Below are 14,243 nucleotides of genomic sequence, written 5' to 3'. Positions count from 1 at the left end.
CTTTTCAAGCCTGTGTTCTCAAAGCGTAACACTCTAGTCATTATTCATTCATGCCACGCTCAGCCACAGCTGCCCCTGGGGTAGACTGACAGAAGTGAGGCTGCCAATCAGCGCCATTGGCTCCGCTGATTTAAAGATTTAAAGAAGTAACTTGTTTGCGTTAATAAATCCTTTTCATAGTTCGTTTGGGGGTAATACACGTGTTAATGGGATGATTGGGGGGTCTTTCATCTCCCCCTGGTGTCTCTGGCCAGAAAACCACAATGGCAACTTGGCCTGCACCGGGTCAGAGGCCCCAATACACACTAATGGAATCGCGAATAAGAAGCAAACGGGCAAAGCTAACTGTGGGCTTGCTCCACTTATACAATATTTACAGCCTAGTTTGAGTGAAAAAAAATATCTCCATTGTGTAATTGAATGTACAATATCCCTCTCTCCCTTTGTCTCTTCTGTCAGCGTAGTATTTACTCTCACAGACAGTTAATGAGTGAACTACGCTGTTTTTGGTACATTTTTTTACACACAAGCATTTTCAGTGCATTGACTGTCAATCAGGCTCTGGAGCAGAATACAGGAAGCACTTTTCATGGACAGCCTACAATAAGTTTAAACTGCAGATCAATCATGAAATTGATAATGAGCCAAAAAAAAAAAATACTAAGGTACACATGGCTATAGACTACAAGTGGTTATTTAGGTGGGTTTGATATTAAAATAACACACAAAAAAGATATTATAACACAATAAAAACCCACAATGCTTTTTCTGGGAGGAAGCTACGATTATGATCTCACTGTGAAGAAGATGTTTCTAATGAGTAAATGAAGAGCTTTCTGGAGACAGCGTTAATAATGTGAGACAGTCACTATTATTTCCAGATCTGTAGTCTAAAGTGAGATTTTTATTATAACTTAGAGACACTTCATCATCAAACCTTCGAAACTCAACTATATTATGCATCTATTCCCCCAGAGAAAGAAAACTTTAGGAATGAGAAAACTGCATTGATCTGCATTGTGAGTTCAATATATCATCTTGTCACCAGCCTTCTGTATGGGGTATTATCAACAAGAAAAGAGGGACGCAAGTCTGCATTACAATTAGCAACCCAAAGGAAAAATTAAGTCTCAATGGTTATCATCCTCTAGGTCAGGCAGAGTGAAACTGAAACCTGAAAAAGCTGCTAATGAATGTGTCTAAACTTTGGTGTAATTTTATCTACTGCTCACTACTGTTATTCAATCATGCTCTCTTGGATCAACCAAAACTATCAATATTGTTTACTTGACTACTCAATATATGTTTTTGTTCTTTTAAAAAAAACATTTGCTTATGAGTTTCCCCAAATCATGCTATCATTTTTGCTGTTTTCGTTGTGTTAAGTTTTCATAACACACAATCATTTTATATTGTCCTGTCCTGTCCTGTTTAGAGTGTCAGCTTGCTCCAGAAACAATGGGTCCCTTAAGTAAGGTGCGCCCAGGACAATAGATGCTCGGCTCATTCACAGGGTACAACTAGAAATTTTTGCCACCATGTCTCTCTTGTTTTCATCCAGTGTAAACATTTGTAATTCATTCTGTATATTCTGCTATACCCATCGTTGTGCATATTCAGCATCTCTAAGGACGCAGTTAAAATAGTTTAGTTTTGTCTGTAATTGCTTCTCTGCACATTATACCTTTTGCCACATGTAATGTTTTTTGTGCATTTGGTACCTCTCTGTCTCCTCTGTCTCTTCTGTAAAACGGTAAAAGTCCAATTTAGCTTACAGTCAGAGAGTATATCCACGAGGACGGCAAATCCCAGTCAACGCACATGAAACGGGTTTTATTGGACAGACAACAATGGTTTTGATGAAAAAAGCTGTTAATTATTGCACAAAGGGAACGTTGGTATTATCATCGAGCATCAGTAATTATATTTTCCATTTGGACGTGTTTGTAGTGAGCGACAGAGCTGTCCCATGATGCAATTGAAAGCGCAAAAGGCTTGAATTTTAAAACTAAAAGCACCAAACCACTGATGTGCCAAAAAAAAAAAAAAAAAACACAAATATTAGAGTTGGAAATAAACAGCAACATCTTTTCAGAGATAATTGTATTCTCTTTGTGAGGCATGAAGCAGCTTCGGGCATTTAAGCATCAAATGTTTGTGAATTTAAGAAACGAGTGAGATAAGGAAAGCATTTAGGGCATAAATGAAGAGTACTGCTGTTGTCAATTTATATCATTGGTTCACTTTCAAACATCAAATGAACTTTGTTTTGCTGTTAACTGCTCTCAGATGAATAACATTTGGATGAAAATCACAGAATATCTGATCCAAAAAAATGTAAGATTTGTCCTTGTTTTCTCCTTGTTCCATACAGTCCCAAGACTTACTATACTGTAGCGTTTAATTTAGTTCATTATCATGATCTTAAAAAAAAAAAAATAGTACAGTATAAATCCCTAAAATGCTTTACACTTTGGGCTCTAATTTGAAGATCTTAAAGCATCCGGAATCTGTGACGTCTGTCTTTTTCACAGACCTGCGTGGATGGCCCTGCGGTGGAGGAGGTAATTTGGGAAACAGAGACACTGCGGAGAGTTTTACACTCGCACATGATGGATGAGCAGCAGTTTTCAGATGCAAAAGCAGCCCACATGTACAGTAGGTCTTCTGTTCTGGTGTGCCTTCTCAAAGTGTCCTTGCTCAAGATTACTTTTCCCCTCTTAACATTAAGAGGATGTACCTAATTCAATCTTTTTGGCATCATACTCCTTTATGTAAAATACTTCTGCACTGAAAAGAAGGGTTGTTGTTTTATTGTCTCTCTGCTTTTCACAAAGTAACCTTGTGAGGCAGTAAACATTTTTTCTCAGCCTGAGATTGAATTGACATGAACCTCACACGTTCTAGGGGCAGAATAGACTTTAGAGCATCAAGTCAGAATGCCATGTACCTAATTCACTATTGAACATATTCAGATTTTCACCTCTAAATTGCTTTGTAGTCGACTGTAAAAGCAGACCATTGTGCACTGTGCATCTACTGTATATCTATAAAACATTTTCATTGATCCAGCAGTGAAACATCAGGCTTGTTCTTGTTGGCATTAGTATGGGATGCTAGAAATGAGTTTGGACTACAAAAAACAAAACAGAAAAACATTTGTGCACTCCCTGTTTCATCGTTTGTAAAGAAAAAAACACATCATTGGGCCTCTCTCTTAAATGATTATATGAAGACTCCTTTCCATATTGCCTTTGCCGTGCACAATCTCATCAGATCATGGAAGCGAGATTGGGCTCCGAAATATAAGTTACATATTCAAAAGTTCAAACATATATTCTGATATTGTAAACATTTCTCACTGAATGGTAACCCATTTGTTTGCAGATCCATTCATAAATCCTTTCTCCTTTAGGAGAGGCAGGTATTTTTAGACATGAGTGGTCAAGTGGAGCAGTGATGGAGCGATGTGATTGACAGTCTCCTCTTGTGCCCAGGGCTTTGAAGTTGTTCTTTCAAAGCATTATTGAAACGTCTGCATTGATTTTTATTGAAGACAGACCTTTTACTAATGACAGACTCTATAGGAGCTCTATTGTGTGTCTATACAATGAGGACTTGGGTTCAGAAATGTCACCAGCTATATGTGTATGTGTGTTCTTAAGAATTTCAACATTCTGGATTACAAGGATAGGAGATGGCAGAAACAAACTGTAAAGGTCAAGGTCAAGTTTATGTATAAGGCACATTTAATCAGTAAAATGAAATGGATGAAATGAATAAACCAAAATGCCTTTGTTTTAAAAAAGGTACCTCTGTGGTTATTGTTCAGATGAAATTATTTTAAAATAATGTAGTAAAGATTTTCTAATATTTGGTTCAACTCTGGGTCCATCAGTCCACTGAATATTTTTCCAGTAGTGCTGGAGCTCTTTCGCGAACCAAAGATGAATAGTTTGGGAGGAACACACAACGTCATGTGTGGAGGACAAATGGAACAGCACATCAACATCAAAACCCTATGCTCACTTTGAAGTATGGTGCAGGGAGAATCACGGTGTGGGGCTGTTTTGTTGCCTCAGGGCCTGGACAACGTGCTGTCATCAATAGAAAAATTAATTCACAAGTTTGACATGATATTTTGCAGAAAAACCCGAGACATTCACAACATGCATGGAATAAGTAAGTGAACACCTGTATAAAATAACTGGCTGATCCTTCTTTTACAGCAATAACCGTTTTTCCTGTATTTGCAGATAGATGCTCTCAATGATCATGAAAAATCTGGGACCATTCCTCTTTATAAAACTGCTGCAGTTCAGTCAGATTCAGGCGGTGTACTCACTTATTCCACGCTCTCCTGTGAATGTTTACATGTTGTGGCCAATAAAAATACGATAAAATGTAAATGTTTGGGTGGTGTTAGTTTAAGCAGTAATACGCTGTAATGATTTCTGTGATTTTGATGAAGATCAGACCACATTTAGTGACCAATTTAGGCACAAATTACAAACGGTGTACTTACTTTTTCTCGCCACTGTATATTGAGTTGAGGACATTTCGCTAATGTATCTTCAGAAGCTCCTCATCGCTGTTATAGTCAATGTAGGACTGATTCTACTCACACGCAAAAGATGTATTTAACCTCTGGCCACTTCTGGGAGGAGCGATCAGGACCGCCATGACGTAGGTATTTGAAAAGCTCTGCGATGGATGAGAAAAGCTCTAACATATGGCTTTTAATATACTAGTACTCTTAGCACTACTTTGGTCTTGAGTCTGTGTTTTTTGGCACTGTTTTTTTTGACTAAATGAAATGTAAAAATACTGAAAGAATGGCCATTGCCAAGTTAAGCCTTCCTGTAGACTAATCCCTACCTTAGGAATCTCAGGGGGGAAAGTTCTGCTGCTGTGTATCGCAATTCGATTCAGGGGAAGTGTCATCGTCTTAAGTAGATAATAGAGGAGGCAGGTGGGATTCATTCTGGCCCACAAGGATCCTATTCTGCAGACTAATATATTGCAGCGTACTCTCATTTTGAGGGAGATTTGTCATAATACAGAGTTGGCCAGATGCGTTCCCCTGGTTGTAGGAGCTTTTCATGCCCAGTGGGTCACCCTGTCAAACACACAGAAGTATGCCCTTTGTCACACTGCAGCCTCTCCTGGTCTCTACGTTTACACACACAGAGAGAGGGAAAACTAAGACCTTGGCTTAAAATGAAAGCTGGAAAAGGTGGGTGTGGAGTGTTTGCATGACTGTGTGGTCTACAGAAAGAAAAATGCTAAAATGGCTGGAATAGATGTACGCATATGTGACACGGTTATTATCAGCCCGGATATTTTAACATTATATACAGGGGAACCATGCTCTCAACTAACAAACATGTCCACACTCCAAAGGAGAAAGTATTATTTCTCTAAAGTGAGAGTAATAAAGATGATATCGAGATTTAATGCATGATTTTGGTCTCTGTAAAGTAGATATGTTCCTCTATGTAGGTTCACTGATGATGATTCAATGATTATGGTTATTCCTCTCCTCTCAAAGCCCCAAGCTAGCACTGCAGAAGTCTATATAGCAGCAGTCTATATATTTATTTTTAGCCTAATGGTTTATTGGATTGTGCTCCAAGACTTACAATATCTCAATCTTTGGACACACAAAGCCACAGTGTCGAACCATTTATTATCTCCAATGAAAATGCCCCATGCCCTCGTCTTCTGATTGTCCTCAAAGCCCTCTCTCTCTCTCTGGAGTTTACTGTTGTAGCGAGCATTGTCCTTGTGTCACTCCCAGTCACCAAATCCTCTCACTTTGCATTTGGAGGCAGATCATTTACTTTATGTGAAATGTGCAGTAGCCGCAGTAGTCTTCTTAACCCTGAACATTCTCTGCTGAAAATGCTCTACCTAAAGTAATATTAAGAGTATGAGTGGGCGGAGTCGGTGTGCCGCTGAGTGCCTCCCAGAGGAGACAGTAGGAGAATGAGCGTCTGGATACTTCTCGTTTGACACCGCATGAACGTGGCACATGTTGCATTCACATCCCGCAAATATGGATAGATGCTGTGCAAAGAGTATTGGCATTCATCACAGATGACTTCATTTTGTCTTCATTTTCACAACACAGCATGTCATAACCCCATGTGTTGTTGCTGCGAGCTGTACAATAAGCACACAATGTTATCTGAGAAACGTGTGCAAGAAGCATTCCTGAATAAATGTATGAAAATGGCGATGGTTCACAGTGATTCCCATACATGCAGAAATATATTGCATTCAATTCAGTCTGCTTTAACTTCTTTAGTTCGTCACTATCACTCATTATGAAAGAGATTTCCGTTAAATTTAATATGTCTTTGCTTCAGAGTGACCAGAGGTGAGGGAAAGGTCTTTGTGCCGGCAGCAAAGCTACAAAGCCTCAGATCAAGGCTGATTCACGGGGAACCCCTCCATTGTCGAATACAGCTGTGGGATTAATTGAGAGGATAAAGGTTTCAACTGGGAATGTTCCCTCCAAATCATTTCAGTCAAACCTCCTGGGATATGTATTAGTGCAGCTTACGGGGCCACAAACATCTCACTTATATATTAGTGACACTGTTTGCAAATGGATGAAGTAGCAGTAATTCTCCTCTTAGTTTGTCATGATGAATGCATATCTGTGCTGAGCTATGCTATCACAGGTAGACCTCACTATCCCTGTATATAAATCCACCCTGTGCATCTTTCATTTACAGTGAGCTCTAGATCTAGATCAGAGGTGCACAAACTTTTTGTCTCTGAGGGCCAAAATGAAAAAGTGCCTTTCTTAAGTCTCGGGCCAAACACGGCGATGTCAAGCGTGAAACACATATAACTGAAAAAATAATTGTTACTTTATTTTCTTTTTCGGCAGCCTATACATTTGCATATGATTTTATATATGCAAATAACATGCTCCATTAAAACAAGTGTTAACTAGTTTTAGTAGAACAAAATGAACAATTGCAGCAATATAGTGCAAAATGTAAACAACAACACATGTCTCTACAGTGTGACATTACCTCATTCATTTAGCTCAAAGAAAATGCCATATTAAATCATTTTGAAAGTGTCAGTTCAGCATCACTTCTTGTATAAGTCAATTTTTAACAGGTACCTTTGTTGATGTCAACAATCTTTGCAACAAAAGTTGGAAAACTGGGAGTTGATGCTACAACGCTCTGTGATTGATAAACACCAAGACCAAGTGTTTCCTTCACTTTGCAAAAGGAGTGAAACAGCGCCCCCAATTTGAATCTGGTGGCCAAACAGTGTATTGCATCCATATTTACCATTGAGAATGAATGGGAGAGAGTTGGTATTAATCATATGCGGCGCAAAAGTAGGTCACTCTCTGGCGGGCCAATGGAATTGTTCCGGCCCCACTTTGGTCGGTCGGAATGTGCATGTTTTAGACTGAAGAGTTAACGGAGGAACTCCACCCGACAAGGGGCCGCATGCAGGACATAACTATTTCCGTTGATCCAGGCTCGGTGTTGGCAGTCCATTTGCTTATAACCCAGAACAAAATAGATGGGAATAAAACAGTATGTGTGTGTCATGCACAAACATTATAGTCACCCATAGAGCGCTCTTACAGTATGACACTAGTTTTTGGGAGAAATTTCACTTTGCAGATAGCAGTCTCAACCCAGATGCAGCGAGAAGAAAGCAATCAGACGCGGGGTATGAGGCAAGTTGTAACAAGTAACAATCCTCAGCGATGCCTCTCTGGGCTCTTGTGCAGGAGGCGCTGAGAGAAATCACAAGGATGCTCCAGTCCTTTTGATGTCTCCTGTGATGAGATATAAGCCCTGATGGCAATAACAGACCTCTTTGAACAATGAAAAATCGAATCTCGCAGTAACAACACCAAAGGCTCACGGAGGCACTGGGTTTGTAAACAAGCCGCTCCCTCAAGTGCAGGTGGCTATACGTCTGCGGGGCCTAGAGCCGAGGAGCCCGGGAAAAAAAAACCTCTATAGGAGAAAGGAAGAGGTGGAGTCCTTATTAGTGCTGAAGAATACACTTGTATGTATGAGCGCCTAGCACTATATTTTAATATCCTGAGTTTGTGTCACGTGCATGGGACTTATTGATGTATTTTTCCATTTCAGATGTAGAAACGTGCACCATTTATCAAGGCTTGAAGCGTGTCAGGGAATTGTGATTAAATGAGCAATTATAAAAGGTACACACATTTAAATTTATAGTTTAAATCTAGTTCTGTAAAGCAATCATTTGTCGGGCTCTGCGTTGTTTTCTGGCTGTGGACCTGAAGTGTCACACTGTTTAATTTGTGTAAATAGATACCCAATCACACATCACGGATGGCGTGTGAATAAAATTTAGTTTTACACTTTGAAATGATTATAACCCATTTCATCAAGTGAAGTATCTAATTGAAAACTGCATTCAGCGCCATTCATTTTAGCATGTCCTGCTCTGAATCAATGGAAGAGCTCGTGATTCGTCATAGCCGCTGAAACAAAAAGCTATTAATAGTTTTATTGATTCAATTTATCCAAGTGCTTTGTGTCGAATGGCAGTGTGACAGTGGGCAGCGTGCAGAATGCGACTAGAATGAAGGAAAATTGACAGAAGATGATTAGCATTGATTTGTGGACACATCTATACTGAAGTCAGCAGAGCAATCACCATCAGGCAACACAGTCACAATGCCTATTCTTTTATTAATTGAATTCTTCTTATTCAATAACAAGAATGAAGAGTATTAAACATGAAAAGAAAATACAAAAAGGGAGTAATGTGGTGGTCAGGCAGTGTACTACCTTAACAGCATAAGTTCAGCAAACCATTGTAAATATACATTTGGTGTTGAGGAACACATTGAGGAGCCTCACATTGCAGATGCAGCATAGGATACCTGTACATATCCATCTGTTGTTAATCAAGCACCAGGTCACTTAAATCCATACTGTGCAACTTTTCTAATAGTAAATAGAATAAAATACAAGCATTCTTTTGATATCGTTTTATCGATGAAAAATGTACCTCAAAATAACCACAAACAACAGTAGGCTTGCCTCTCCTCAAAACTATCTTTGCAGGGAGTGGGAAATCACCAGGTTATCATTATGGAGATCATGCATCTTTGCTTTAACTACAGGCAACCTGAGGTTTCAATCCATTATTTTCTTCAACTTCCTTTGACCAACCATAGACAAACATGTGCTGGGCGAATTGGCAACTCGGCTGGTCATAATGGAAATGAGAGAGAAAAGAAGAAAAAAAGTTGATTAGCAATTTCTTCATGTCTGTTATTTTCACCCAGGAAAACACAGCTCTTTATATGTTGGAGCCAAGCCAGGCCATAACTAAAATGCTCCCTATTTCTGAGGGCGCAATGTACTAAAACAGAGCCTATGTTGATAAGAGTAAGTTATCAGCTCTCCCATGGATCACTGGGGAGTCGTGTATATGTGTTTTGTGTAAATACTTGATTTTGTTCAGAGGCAAAGCTATTTCCTTGCTCCCTATCACTTAAACACATGCTGCGCACTGCTTAAATTGCTGTTCAGTGAAAATTTGTATCACCTGGTGTGTTGCATGTGCAGCATATAGAGTTCACTGCAAAACAAACAATGGAGAGTTGATTATGTGTTCCAGTGATCTGATAGCAGAATGGTTGCACAGCGCAGCAGATCCAGACTTCATTGAGAGTGATGAGTGCCGAGGGTGCAGCCGTCTCCAGTGTAACTGTGTCAGCGACTTATCGTGTCAACAGACCTTCCTCAAACCATCAATATTTATCACAGTGCACACAGAGAAGATGGCTATATCTTCAACAGTGGTGCTATGAGACATTGGGGATGGGACAGGCGCAAGAGCTGGTGGACAGTAGCCACACTTGTATCTTATAGTGTAGGTTTGAGTATAATTTGAAATAGACCATGAGGAGACATTGGAGATGTTTTCTGATTGGTTTATAAATGGGCTCACGGTTGAGGAATTCTAGCCTGATGTTGAGCCTACATTCTTAAGGTTTTGGCTAGATGGCCACTATTTGTCATGGCACCCCTTTGTGTGCGTGTATGTGTGTGAGGTGTCAGTGTGATTCTTGTTACAGCTCCTGTCGCATTATTTTGTATCCAAGTTTTCACTTCTGCTAATTTGTGTCTCTCTCTCAGGCTTCAGTCATGATGCTGCCCTTGTTTTGACTTAAGTACTTGTGCTTCCACTAAAACACGCACATCATACAAGATTTAATATTTCACAATATCATACCGCTGTTGAAAAGGGGATTTTTGCGATGATAGCATTTAGCTTGTGTAGCATAACATCTGCACATAGCTTACCTTCATAGTTTGTCTTTAGCCAATTCTTTCCTCTAGTTCTTGCCTTGGTACCTCTGAATAATTCCATAAACCCTACCAAAAGGAATTTGCCCACATTGTTCTCATTGCGGCTTACAATCATCATTCTGTTGTTCCTTCAGTAATGTGTATACCAGCGTGCGCATCCGTGGGACGGATAATGGAAATGGTAAACATGTAAAACCATGCTGTGCCGCAGATATAACTTGGATAATTGCCTTCCCGACTGAGATGTACCAATTCGGTGTTGCAATCATAAATGGTATATGTGGGGGTTTTTTTGCCTATAGGCTTTATTTGACAAGAATGAGACTAAAAGACTAGAATAAGGTGAAAGGAGGTCAAGATTAGTGAGAGACCTTCAGCGAATGGTCAGAACTCCAACACTAAGGACAGAACAGTTTTCCACTGTTTGTTCAACACCCTTAATGACTAGACTATCAGTTATAAGTACAAATTACCATGATGTCAACAAGTTAAACTGTTATCTTTACACCCAGAATAATTAAACCCCTAGGATGCGTTCCTGGGGTACATTTTCTATGTAAAAAATGGTTGAATTTAGCCGTGCCTTAACCTGTTTCTGCTCCCAGTTTGAGATAAGAAGGTCAGCTGTGCATATACCTTATTCGTGACTTTATAAAAACTCCACTGTCAGAGTAGATCGGCGCTGCTCGCTTCATGTGCAGAGTGTCCTGGAAGGAGCTGGCGCTGCTGCACCAATGAGCAGATGTCAGGGAGAATAAATTGGCTGCAGGAAGTTTGGCAGGCACCTGTTCAATCCAGCGTGTTGGAGACATCAGACAAGACTGTGCACGACTGCTACATTTGCCAGACAGTCGCAAATCTTCAGCCGCAAGATGGAGGAATTTTTACAATCAGCTCCAGCTATAGTTGAATATAAACTACTACTTCAGGTGCTATAAGGCGCGTGGAAGGGGTGGAAATGCAGGCAAGTCAATCAGACTCCTGCATATGTCACTATGTGGCCTATGTGCAAACTTATGAAACATTTGAAAATAGATAACACGTATAATGTGATAAGGAACATAAAACTTAATTTTTTAAAGACAAAATAAGAATGTTTGTTCCACAGTGGGGAAGTAGAATATTTGGCAAAGCAAACTACAAAAGAGCAGCGCTAAAGAACAAGCAACAAGTGGCTATAAGGATTTATAGATAAGATATTATATAACTTATCTATTTTACAAAATTGCTATGTACTAAACTTAATCTGTTCATGACTGAGTATATTAATAACATAATGAACCAAGTATTGGTTTCTTAGTTAATAACAGCACTTATTCCTCCATGTTTTTGTTCTCTGGCCATCCAACATCATCAATGAACAGGGCCGTTACTTTTACTAGAACTATGTATGGGTGCAATGGTGTGATTCATATGATTTCAATGTAGTATTTTTTTTAAACAGCACATAATACTACATTTCTCTGCCTGCACCCTGCGATCTTCCAGCGCTGGCTCCTTCAGATCCTGTCCCATAGGCTCCGAACCATGAAGGATAGAGCGTTTTGTTGAGCCGCACCCCGGATCTGGAACAGCCTCCCTGGAGAGCAGAGTCTTGACTGGTTTGAAACTGAACTAAAGACATCCTTGTTAGGGAAAGCTTTTCATTGCTAAAATACTAAATACTAAAAATTCCTCCACAAAACATTCATTATCGTTCATTTGAACACCAATGAAATGACAACTTTTTATGCAAGCTCTTGACACCCCATGACCAAGATAACTTCTTGAATATTAATCCTTGAAGAGATCAGAACCAGTGGAATTATCCTTCTGACAGTGTATAGAGAAAGGTTAGACACACGTCCTTTGACAGGTTGTTTCATAGAAAATATGGCCTAATCGTGACCTCATGAATAAAACCCTATAAAAAAAAAAAGAAGTGATGAATTCCAGCCGCCCAGGAGTTAATACTTTGAGTGGGTAGACAGTAAGACATTTTCTGACATTGTTCCTTTGTAATATCTACCAGGGGTGCCAACATTTCTTGTGGGCACTGTAAGCCGGTCAGTTTTACCTGTGGACCTGCGCTCACACTGTCCGCGCATTACTCTCATTGTTGTGCACCTCCAGAGAACGAAACAGGCGCCTCATGTTCCTGTCATGACTCTGCCCATTACCAGAGCCATCTACCACAGCTGCCCTTCATCTCCGTTTGAGCCTCCGCTGTAGCATCCAGCCATGAATAATGCACTGCTGTCAGAGCCACAGCCGCACCATCGCACTTTGTTTTAAACGCAGCGCCCATTTTCAAAGTCAGATATGAAGTATGTATTATTTATTTGGCTGTTTGTTTTGCTTTCGTCCAGAGCTGCTGTGAGCTGTGGGCAGGGGTTTGACTCATATCAAACTTCTTTAACTTCACTGTGACGTTCATTTTCATTATCATCTTAATATGTATGGCACTTTTTGGTGTTGTTATTATTTTCCCTTAAAGAAATAGGCTAAATAAATGAATGAATAATAATAGTGTAATTAGTAAAAGGTCAATAAGGAGACTAGGTTGAGTATATACAGATAGCAGAAACTATATTTTTTCAACACTGTTACAGATGATTGACCTTTTCGATAATGTGTGCCCAGAGGCATGTTCCTAAAACCCACTAATTTCAATTCAATTTGCATGAGGTTGTGATTTGCAGCTGTCACCAGGATGTTATCAAAATCCTGAATTGACACAATATAGTACAGACAACATGCATGTCTTTTGTTAATCCAATCCATCCATTAAGTATATTGCTGAAAACATGATGATATTGTTGACGTTGTCTATTTTTTTTATTTATTTGATTTATTTAAACATTTAAACAAAAAGAAATAAAATGAAAATCCTTGTCAATCTGTTAATTGCACCTAAAACATTGCAGATCTAAAATCTCAGATACAAACTTAACACTGAACGTTTAAAAACTGTGATTAAAGTCCTCTTACGTCATATTGTTATCCTGGAAGATCGCCTGAATTCATTGTTTTCTATAGTGAGACGCTCCTGCTCTCCCGTCTTTTACCATGAACACTGTTTATGCCAGGTAGAAAAAAACAAAACAAAAACCAAGTCTGTGTTGTTACATTTTCTCTTTTGATCAGAAATAACCTTTTGACACCAGCAACATCTCCTTTCTCCCGTCTTTACTTCTTTATCCTTAAAGAGCTCTGACCCCTTTGTTTGTGTCACCTTTGCTGCCTCCTTGTCCTTCACCTGTTACACCTTCTGATGAATGAAAGCACACAAGGGAGAATCTGGCAGTATTAAATGGGCTGGGTTGACTGTCATGACACAATGTCTCTCAATATGATCTGTCACATTTTCAATACGCTGCGTGTAGATAAGTGTAAGATTGAGAAAGCACGGTGCAGGCTGAGGCTGTATCTAATATCACACCTCTGAAGCTGGCGGAGCTCTGTTGTGGTGGCCTCTAAGACCCTATTGTCACCTGAAGCGGAGCGTTGTATAGCATGTTCCATTTTTTCTGCACACATCCTGGGAGTATGGCGTAAACACAGCAGACTAATATGGTTTTAAAGGAACAGGCCACCGTTTTTGCATACTGAGATATGTTCTTATCTGAGCTTAGACGAGTTGATGTGTACCTGTCTGTTGTTAGCATTTCGCCTCTCCTCCTCTCCTCTATTGGGCCAAACGGGGGTGACGTCAGAAGGGACCAAGCTCTTCTACGTTTTCCCTTCGGTTATGTGAGTAGTTACACAATCCAAGTATAGTCACACAAAATTAAACATGTCGATTTTCTAAGCGGATAAAAGAGGTACTATATTGTAAGGTGTAATAACACCTTAGGAGCACTTTGACGTCTGCGCAGTAAAGTAAAAGGTATCTGCTTCGATTATCTTGCT

Source organism: Gobius niger (assembly GCF_951799975.1).
Source record: "Gobius niger genome assembly, chromosome: 9".
Classification (NCBI taxonomy): domain Eukaryota; kingdom Metazoa; phylum Chordata; class Actinopteri; order Gobiiformes; family Gobiidae; genus Gobius; species Gobius niger.
Note: the sequence above shows the minus strand (reverse complement) of the source record.